We start from the raw sequence: 7,518 nt of genomic DNA on the forward strand, positions 1-7,518 counted from the left end.
TCCACTTAAGCAATGTTGAATGTATTCTTTGGTTTTTTCTAACTTCAGCAAGTTGACAGATGATTGCATAACTCTGAAAGTGGCGTTCCATTATATTCAGAGGTCTCACCCACAATCAAGGGGCAGGGACGACACAGGAATACCTGAAAGGCCATCTTATAATTCAGACACTAAACATGTAATTACAAATAAACAATTATAGCCTATGACCCTGGGAGGTCAAAAGTTGTCATTGTCGTGTGCTGCCAATTGGAACTGACCCATAGTTGATCCTCCAGTGGGTTTTCAGAGGCAGCACATCACGTTGGAGGAGATTGCCTGTCCTTCTCACGCAGAGCAGCTGGTGGATTCAAACTGTGTACCTTTGGGATTACAGTGCACCTTTTTACCTCTAGGTCACCAGATGTTCTGAAACCTGTCAGGTAAGCTGGCATCAACAAAGTTAAGTCAGAAACATAGGGGGCAGACAGAAAGAGGGAGCAGATCTGGAGTAAAATGAGAAATTTGGAGTTAACTAATGTGGCCATAGACATAAAAGGAGATGGGGAAGAAATCCAAAGCCTCCTCTTTCTTTTACCATGGTTTTTATTGCATGAACTGATGAGTTGAAATCAACCGACCCTTCAGCGGGTTTTCAGAGGCTGTAAATCATACAAAAGCAGGTCGCCCATCTTTCTCTCACACTGCACTTGGTGAGTTCAAAGCCTTTGGGGCTGGTGGAGCAACTCCTTCCCTCTAAGTCACCAGCTCTCCCTTCTACCTTGTTTAGAGAACTCAAAGGTTCTGTCTACAGCAGGATCTGGATTTTTCCATCAGTCCTGTGACAAGCAACAGGTCAAGACCAATGCTAGGAGGAGTTAACATTGGGTGGGTCTTACATATTTCTTACTCTGCTGAAACTATCTGTAAACTGTAAATGTTGGGTGGTTTCATCGCTTCCAATACAGAATCAAAACATGAAGACTTCCTCCTCTGCTTGTCTCTGAACACTGTGGGAGCACTCTGGTCAAAGCAAATGGAGAAAAGAGATTTTTTTTTCCAAGTTCAAGCTGGAAACCAGGATGTTCTTGTCAGCACTTTGAGAAAACTAGCATATGGGAAGCTTCATGCCCACTCCTTGATAAATATGTGCTGATTTCGGCAAGGAGTTGTGAAATCCCACAGGGTCTCTGATGTGCCCTTCCTCTTGTCCCGACAGCAGAGTTTAACTTGGTTGCCAAAAAGAGGAAAAGATGAAATAAAGAAATGTGACCCCTAAACATATGAGTTCCTAAAACCTGTGCCAGATTTAAAAATGGAGAGGGTTTGGGGTTGAGTAAATTACAGGTCTCTTCCCACCAAATTCTCTTTTCATGCTTTCCATAAGTTTTCATTAAAGGTCTTTTTTATTAGAAAGATTCTGGAAAGTTAATTTGGAATAAAAATGTTTGAAACATGATGTACAAAATATTATACCCACTGACACACTTCTCCAGAGGAGCCTTGGGGGTGCACTTGTTAAATATTGCACCGCTTTGGACACATGAGAAACATCTTACTGGGGTATGTTCAGTTGAGTAAATTTTCATCGCTTTACTCAGCTCGTGATATGCTAACATCAAGACTGTTGTGTGCCGTAGAGTAGGAAGGGACCCATAGCATACCTTTGGTGGGTTTTCAGAAGCAGTTAATTGCACATACACTGCCCAATCTGTCTACAATAGAGATCAGAAAATTGAGTTGAACATATACAGATGATAACTCAGGGACCTTGAGCACCAAATGAGAATTATAAAGAATTGGATTACTTACAAGGTAGAGAGAGAGACTGAACATGCCCATGACTGAAGAAGAAGAGATGATGCCCAACAAGGCATCGGACCATCTTCAAATCCAGATGAGGCAGGAAGAGAACTTCAGCGAATCCTGACTGAGACAGAGATGAGATGGGGACAGACTGGATTGCTAGACAGTGAGTGAACTGCGATGCTAGTAGGAAATCTATAGCATGATGACCAGAGGTGGGGGAGGAAGCTAACAAGGGAGGATGGTGAGGCTCTTCATTCCACAGAGTCCTTGAACTGAGGGGACCACGCTGACAGAAGTCTTTGAGGGGCACGGGAAATGTGGGCATGCTACACTGGGTGCTTTTTCCACTTTCACTGAGTTTGAGGAGGATTTTTTCTATTGGAGCTCTCTGAGTCAGTGTAGACTGAGAACACCTACAGCAATGAACTTCTCCAAGAACCCCAGCAGAACATACAGTTGGCCCTTTATATGCAGGGATTCTGCATTTTGGGATTCAGTTAGTGGCACATATTTTTTGGAGGAGGAAAAATTGAGTGGTCAAAGCAATCCCTCAAATATTAAGATAAAACTAAAGTGTGTTTTGGATAGGAGAGGTTATTCCTTGGATAGAGACATCATGCTTGGGAAGGTGGAAGGGTGCTGAATGAGAGGAAGACCCTGGTGGGTTGACGCAGTGTCAAAGATTGTGAGGATGGCACAGGATATGACAATGTTCCAATCAATTGTTCATAGGGTCGCTTTGAGTCATACTCAACTCGACAGCACCTAACAATAACAATAACAAAGTGGCATTAAAATAAAATTTATATTGTTTTAGGCATTATAAGTAATCTATAGATTATGTTAAAATTTTTCAGGAGGATGTAAATGCAGTTTAATGTGCAAATTTTATACCATTTTATATAAGGGAGAGCAAGAGTGAAGGAATGAATGGAAGAACAAATTCAAGACTCAAGTTACAATACTTAAAGATGCAATGGGCAGAATATTAAATGATCCAGGGAGCATCAAAAGAAGATGGAAGGAATACACAGGGTCATTGTACCAAAAAGAATTGGCTGACAGAGAAGAATTTCATGAAACAGCATATGGCTAAGAGACAATGGTGATGAAGGAGGGAGGAAGTACAAGTATCTCTGAAGGAATTGTCAAAAAACAAAGACCCAGAATTTTATGGAATATCAATTGACATATTTCAGCAAACAGATGTGTTGTGTCAAGAAATCTGGAGGACAGCTACCTGACCAGCTAACTCGAAGATATCCATTATTCCCATTTCAAAAAACGGTGAACCAATAGAGTGTGGAAATCATTGAACAATATCACTTATATGCCACATAAGCAAAAATCTTGCTGAAGATTAACCAAAAATGGCTGAACAGTCCACCAACAGAGAACTACCAGAAGTACAGGCTGGGTTTATAAGAGGCCATGGTACTAGGGGCATCTTTGCCAATGTTAGATGGATCTTGTCTGAAAGCAGAATGTACCAGAAGAAAGTCTGTCTGTGTTTTATTAACTACACAAAGGCATTTTACTGTGTGGACCACACCAAATTGTGGCTAACATTGAAAAGAATCTTAGAACACCTGATTGTGCTCATGCGAAACCTATACTTAGACCAGGAGGCAGACATCAGAGCAGAGCAAGGAAGCACTGATTTAGAAGCCCTGGAGGCTCAGCGCTTAAGTGGTAAAAAGCAGGAAAGTAGTGCATACGAGATGTGTCTTGTCTCTATACCTTTTCAATCTATATGCAAAACAGATCATTTGGGAGGCTGGTCTTTATGAGGAGGAATGTGGCATCAGAATTGGAGGAAGATTCACAACTTGCATTATGCAGGTGACACAACCTTGCTTACTGAAACTGAGGACCTGAAGTATCTGCTCCAGAAAGTCAAGGACTGTAGTCTTCAATAAGGATTGAAACTCGACATAAAAAAAACAAAAAAACAAAAAAAAAACCCAAAAAACCAAACCCCCCAAAAAAACACACACACAAAGATTCTCACCACTGAGCCAACTGGCAGCACCATGATAGAGGGAGAAGAGATTGAGATTGTTAATTATTTCAGCTTGCTTGTCTCCAAATCAACACTCTTGGCACCAGCAATCAGGAAATCAAAAGATGAGTTGGATTAGGAAAGTCTGATGTCAGGAACCTTTCTCCAGAGTGCTGAAGTGCAAAAAATGCCACTCTAGTGCTGGAGAAGAGTATTGAGGGTACCATGGACTGCTAGGAAAACAAACAGATTCATCCTGGAAAGGGTCAAACTGGGCGGCTCCTTGGAGGCAAGGATTCTGGGGCTTCATCTAACATACTTTGGACATATTGTAAGGAGGCACCTGTCCTTGGAGAGGGACATCATGCTTGGGAGGGTGGAGGGACAGCACAGGAGGGGAAGGCCCTCTACGAGGTGAATTGATTGAGTGACTGGGGTAGTCGGGATGGGTGTATAAGAGACAGTGAGACTGGCACAGGACAGAGCAGAGGTTAGGGCTGTTGTACATAGGGTCGCTATGAGTCGCAAGTGACTCGACAGCACATAACAATAACAACAACAGAGACTAAGGTGCACCTGATCCAGGAATTGGCCTTCACAATTATTTTCTATACATCAGAGATCTGAACAATGACTACGGATGACAAATATGTCTCTCCTTGGAGAAGGACATCATGTTTGGAAGGATGAAGGGCCAGTATAAGAGAGGAAGACCCTTAATGAAATAGATTAACACAATGACCAGGGAAATGGGGGCAGGTGTGTCAGACAGAGTGAGATTGACTCAGAATAGAACAGGGTTCAGAGCCATTGTACATAGGGTCACTATTAATCACAGGCAACTGGATGCTACAATACAACAAGAACAACAAGGTGTGTCCTGAACTAATCCACCATCAATATGGAGGGATGACTGTACATCAACTCATTAAAAAGCCAGTCCAATTTATTTTAACTCATAGAACAAAGGATGACTGCCCCAGAGAGTTTCCAAGCCTGAAATCTTGTTGGAAGCACCTGGCTCCTCATTCTTCCTCAGTGCTGCTGATGGGTTGAAAGCACATAGCTTTAGGTTAACAGCTGACCACTTAACCACTGAGTCCCCAGAGCTTCTAAATGCATCCTTGTCCTTAGTTGCTGGCATGTCAACTTCTACTGATAGTGACCCCTTGAACAACAGATCTGAGCCTTGCTCTATCCTGTGCCATCCTCAGATCTCTGATAAGCTCAAGGCCATACAGGTAATTAAGTCACGTCTCTTCTTTACTGTGGAGTATTTTTTTTTTTAATTGTTATTTGAAACTCAGTGGCTCCAGTCTTCAGGCAGCAGGTATATGTCAGTGGCCAGGCTGAGACCAGCTCAACACTATGTCGACCTGTTCCAAAAGCTACAACCCATTTGAGGATGACGCCGAGGATGAGAGCAGCCACGATGGCCGTGATCTCCCAGGTGGACCCGCCCATGGACCAGCAGCAAAGCCCGAAGCAACACAGGAGGTGTTGTGCCTGACCGAGGAGGCTGTGGCTGCCAGCACCAGCAGGTTCCTGTCCCTCATGGATGAGTCCCAGAGGGTCGGGATAGCCTCTTCCCGGGAACTCGTCTGCCAGCGAGGCGTCAGAGAGCATGATGGATAAGATGGATCAAGATCTGAAGACCAGCCAGAAGCACATCAGCAGCATCAAGAGTGCGATTGAGGGGGACTCGTCAATTACTTCAAACCCAAACCCACAGAGATCTCACCTGAACAGAAAGGCATCCCAAGCTACCAGCCAAGCAGCAGGTTGAAGGAAGCCATAACAACGAGTAAGGAACAGGAGGCAAAGCAGCAGCCCAGCCACCCCACCGCTGAAAGCCGGATGACTCAGATCCTGTTCTTAGAGGGAATGATACTGCTGTGACTTATAACACAGACCCTAAGAACCCTCACCTCCCTGACTGTCACCAGAAGGTCGACCTGGGTGAGCTGTCAGTGGGGCTGGGTCACCTGAAGGTCATACCCTTGGGCATGCAGATTGAGCTGAATGAGCAAGAGGACATCCTGGACCGGCTCACATTCAAAGTGGACAAGGCGGACATCAATGTAAAAAGCACCAAGAAGAAAGTCCAACAACCGTAAAACTGAGGGTTTCCACTTTGTCTGATGAAGAGAGTAAAAAAGGTCTTTTTGAAATGCCCAAGAAATTTTGTCTCCTCTTTTATTATGTTATTTACCGCGTGTTTGCAAACATCCCAGAGCAGAATGAGAGGTGTTACTGTTGGTAGGAAGGACATGGACCTTGAAGTTCTTTCAAAATGGACTCATGGTTTCAGTCAGAGCAGGAGCTCAGCCCTGAAACATCTTCGACATCTCTCAGATTACCGCGCTGGAGTGAGAGAAAAAGTTGCACTTCCCACTTTAATGAGCATATGGAAAGTGGGAGCAGAATTTCAATATGGGAACCACCAATTCTGTCTTGGTTTGCAGTAGCTCTCATTTCTCACTTTTAACCTTTCGTTGGGGAACTGGGGACCAGAAGTAGTCATCATCCTCCACCCCCCACGCGCTCACCTGCCCACCTAGCAGATGGTGATCTTCAACCCCTAAGAAAAGAATCGGTTTCATCCGGGAGTGGAGCTGGGCCCCATTCTTTGTTCTTGTGGATAATGGTCCTCTCTTCCCCCACGGCCCCTCCAACTTTGGTGTGGATTTCAGTAGGAAAGCGTGGAGAGTCACCTGCCATCTGACCTCACACGGTCATCTCTAACTCTCCCTCTGGGTCAGAGCAGTCGTTATGGGCTCCAGTGGCCCAATGGGGCAGTCCTGCAGGATTTATAAGAATAAAAAATCACAATGAATCATTTGTGTTTGATGGCCAAGCAACGGGTCTTCTTTTCCCAAGCACCCCACCTGTCGGGGATTCGCCCTATCGGCCAAGCCTAGTGGATGTCAGATATTTGGTACCTGGGTTCTCCTGGCTTATCCAGGATCCCCACTTGTGCTTCTAGCAGAGGGCTGGATGTGGGCTGAGATGACTCACCCTTTTGTTCACTGTCACCCAGTTTCACTAGAGCTTGGATTTCCTCAGGTGATGCTGGCTTTTTGCATAGAAGGATTCGGCTAAAACACACGCACGTGGCCCTTTTACTTGGCCCAGCTTATTACTCTTGCCTTTCAACTTACAAAAAGGCTCATTGAAAAGTACTTACAATTAATTTCTACAATGTGAATTTCTTTTTCTTAGAAATCGGCATTCTTTTAGTGCTTATTTTTTCCACTTAGATGAAGCTGACCTTTATCTCCTTTGTATGCGCTAATAAATTAATGAAAATATTTTCTTTTTATGATGTTAAGAGGGACTTATTTTGATCATGTGACAGGTCAGAAAACCATTTAAAGTAACAGTGCCTTTCACTGTCAAACATGATGCTGCTTGCAGAGAGCCTCTACCGTTGAGTGATGCTCTCCTCTGTGCAGCCCGCCTAGAAGCAGGAGTCCCTAACAGCACCGGTGGGAGGGCTCTCTGAAGTGCTGAAGCAGCACAGAGATATTTATGTTGCAGCAACACAGAGATTCTTATGTTGCTACTTCCTTGTGGGAAGCCCATTCTCTCGTGCAGGGGCTTCTTAGAAGTACTGATAGTTTCCACAGGCGAGCAGAGCCCTCTGTGACACTGGTCCTGTCCCAGACACCTCAGGGAATAAATGCTCATCACAAATACCCCAGCTAACCAAACTGAGGTCTTGTTCA

The 7,518-nt window shown here is 44.3% G+C and overlaps 1 pseudogene; it reads left to right on the top strand.

The window, feature by feature from the left end:
• Positions 1 to 5,158: 5,158 nt before the first annotated feature.
• Positions 5,159 to 5,907, top strand: LOC102877685 (annotated as a pseudogene).
• Positions 5,908 to 7,518: the final 1,611 nt, after the last annotated feature.

This window comes from Elephantulus edwardii, unplaced genomic scaffold (assembly GCF_000299155.1).
Source record: "Elephantulus edwardii isolate Elephantulus edwardi_28Jun2011 unplaced genomic scaffold, EleEdw1.0 scaffold00106, whole genome shotgun sequence".
Classification (NCBI taxonomy): domain Eukaryota; kingdom Metazoa; phylum Chordata; class Mammalia; order Macroscelidea; family Macroscelididae; genus Elephantulus; species Elephantulus edwardii.